Source organism: Cyprinodon tularosa, unplaced genomic scaffold, assembly GCF_016077235.1.
Source record: "Cyprinodon tularosa strain WSP-4 unplaced genomic scaffold, ASM1607723v1 ctg1496, whole genome shotgun sequence".
NCBI lineage: Eukaryota > Metazoa > Chordata > Actinopteri > Cyprinodontiformes > Cyprinodontidae > Cyprinodon > Cyprinodon tularosa.
Genome location: NW_024038327.1, coordinates 1 through 3,548, shown reverse-complemented (window position 1 = coordinate 3,548; position 3,548 = coordinate 1).

Genomic DNA, 3,548 nt, shown 5'->3' with positions numbered 1-3,548 from the left:
CTTCTGGAGCTTTAAGTTGTAATTTTTAAAAAATCTGCACCATGAGAGAAAATTTTTAACCAGTTATATATAAAGGAAAAGCTTCACTGCGGAGTCAAATTGAATTGAAGACGTATTTCCTTGCTGCTGACTTATCAGTAAAAAATTTGACGTTAGAACAGCTAAATTTAAATACATTTCCTTCATATATAACTCAATCATGACGTCATAAACTTAATGATCAAATAGCAGGCTGGACTTTCAGCACATATGTTTCAATGTATATATTTACATGTTTGCATGGTTAATATCTATATCTTTTTCTGTCTTCCTTCCACTTTAAGCTCAAATAAGAAAAATATACAAAAAAAAGATAAATAAATGATTTAATTGATTGCCTTGCAACAAGTAGGTTGTGGGTTCGATTCTCTGCATTGACTTAGCATGTTCTCCCTGAACATGTGGGGGTTTTCTCCGGGTACTCCGGCTTCCTCCCACAGTCCCAGAACATGACTGTGTGAGTGAATGGTTGTTTGTCTCTGTGTTGCCCTGTGATGGACTGGAGACCTGTCCAGGGTGGACCCCGCCTCTCACCCCTAGACAGATGGAGATGGACACCAGCACTCCTCACATCCCCACTTTTGATAAAACGTGTCAGAAAATGGATGGATGGAGTTTTGGCATAAATTCTCTGCTGTAGAACCAATCGGCTGCTTTTCTCGCCCAAAACAACACAAAATATAAACCTGGAAGCAACGTTCCCAGATCCAGATGGAAGATTGAATCAGTTAGAACATCTGGGAAATCAAACCAAAGGTGACTTCTATAAATTCTACATCTATATTCTCTTTAATTAGAAAATTAACTGAAGCTTCCTTCTGCTCAGCTTCTATTTTCATCTTCTTCCGTCCCTCAAACCAATCTGAGCCGCGTCCAGGTCACTGCTGTGAAGGAAGTATTCCCACAGCATGATGCTGCCACCACTGTGGCAGGTAGAATAGTTTAGGTAGGGTGTCTGGTGGCTCCTTCCTCTCTCCATGATGGAGCGCTTAAAGCTCTGTTAGACGTTCCGGGTTAAACGGAACCAGAACCTCCTGCCGGCTGAGGATCCTTCTCAGACTCCCTGAATTAGTCCAGATGAAAATGAGACCCTGAGGGAAACAAACCCAGAGGAGGAAACTGATAACGGGACGGATGGAGCGGGTGTTGAGTTTCAGTCCTCTGGCAGCGTAACCCGACCGTCCCGCCGTCCTCTGACCTGAAAAATCACCTTTCAAACTCATCGCCGGCCTTTTAAAGATGAAAACAGCTGGCCGCTAAGCTAACGGTTTGTGAGCTAATCAGCTGAGTCATGGTCGCTATCAGCAGCGTCATCGCCATCATCATGGCGTCACCGTGTATCTAGGCAATTAAGAGTACATGAGTTATACGCAAGGGGAAAAAGATTTTACTCTAAAAATGAGGGGAAAAAAGGGCGATAGATGAAAAATTAACTTTTAAACATTTGTTTCCCACTAGAGTTCATTTGACTGATTTGTTTTTAACCTTTAGTCCTAATTTATCAACAGATTGGCATCATTAGACGCTTTTATCTGTTTCTAGACCAGGTCAAAGAGAACCAAACCTGACTTTACTTAGTGCATATTATTGAACCTAAAATGTGGATAGAAAAAAAATGCTAACTCCAACTCTCGTCCCATAAAACAAACATTCATACAGTTTCATACATAAACTACTGCAATAAAAGTAAAAAAAAAAAAAAAAAATTAATAAGTCGAAAAACATATAAAGATTGTAAAAAATGCTTTTTTTTTTTAAACTGTGTCAAATATTCAATATCTACAGAGGTCTAATGATCAAGCCCAGAACACGTAAAGAGCTGTGTTTTCTTCTTCTTCCATGGTGTTATTAGTGCCCTACACCGCCCCCTAGTGTCAGCCAGCGGGAAAAAGCCACATAAAGACTAACTCCAACAATCGATTGAACAATCAACCTCCCGGTCTCCCTTCGAGGTCGTAAAACTTCAACCTTTTTAAACTTTTAATAAGAGGATTAAACTGTTTGAAGTTTTGACACTTTAACTTGAGTCTAGACAGATTTAGGGAGCTTTTCCAGATTTAGGGAGAACCAAAATGGAGTCAGCAAGTTTGGTCCTTAAACATGATATATATCTATATATAACATTATATAACTTCCATCCCTGAATGCATCTAACGGACCGGAGATGCCTAAAAGTTTACCAGACTTTAAGCCGTTCAAGCTAACATGTCGGACCTGTTTAGGCTAACACACCTTATGCTGCTCAAGCTAACACACTGGAACTCCTGTTGAAAATGCAAATGCCATCCTGAGGGTATGTCCAGCAAAAACAGCAATCCCCTGAACCCTGCACCTCTTTCTCACCTTTCCCTTTTCAGCTTAATTACATCTGCTTTTTCTTAACCCCCCAAAAAAGTGTCCAAGAAGTAATTTTAGCAGAAAGATGACCTGTTAGCTGAGATGGTCTGGGCTTTTCAAGACCGTATATTTGAGCTCTAACACCTTCATCCACATTTAAACACCTGATTATCGTCTGTTTCTGTGTGGAGCGACACCGCCAGGTGGTCTTTAGCATGACAGGCAGGAACGCCAACGACTCCCAGAAAATGCCCCTGAACGACATTGAAAACAGGACAGAATAGTGAAGAGAACTTTACCGAAGAGTCCGCCGCCAGCCTGGCCTTTCCTCATCAGGTACATGGCCCAGGACAGGGGGCCCGAGCTGCCCAAGGCCCCTGGATTCATGACTCAATCCTCCAAACAAAACGAGAGACCCCCCAAAAAAATTCCCCTTCTCCACTTTTCTTCACCTTCAACTCCTGCTTTTATATCCTTTGATTTCTCCCCTCACCCACTGTGTTCTACTCACCCTACATATCTGGAAGTGCAAAAGAGTGGGAGGGATTCGGAAGGAGGGCGAGAGGAGGGGGAGATATCCACTGAAGCTTGATTCATTCCTTCCTCCTGTAAAGTGTAGCCCCAGGGGACAGAACTTCACTTTGCCCTAAGGCTCTGTAAGGCTGCTAATTTCATTTAGCTTTTAAAATGATTTTCTCCCTCCTTTCTCCAACCCTCCCGTTTTTTTTCTGTCCCCGTCTTCCTTTCACCATTTTTAAGGTCTGTTAAAAATTGAGGTCACCTCTTGAACGACAGGAGTGTGACTGAAGCGTCGCACCTTCATCAGCCTGAAGATGATGCTTTTCTCTCTAACGAGGCCTGTTGGTTTGATCATTGGATTTAAATGTTTTTTACTGATTTTTTAAAAGAAAAAATTGCTTAAAGACTTCGTTTTCTATGGATTTAGGGCTGTGACTTTATTCAGAGCCATAGAGGACAACAGTTCTAGCATGTTAACAATGTGTCCACTCTGATATAATCAGTCTATAAACACAAAACTGTGATTGTAGAGGTAAAGATGTAAAGTTTTTACTCTATTTTACAGTTTTCATGTAGAGGTGATGTAACTTTGCTCTACCTTTCTTGGTTCATCCTGAGCTATTTTCTGTGCTGCTATAGGCTCAATCTGCGGG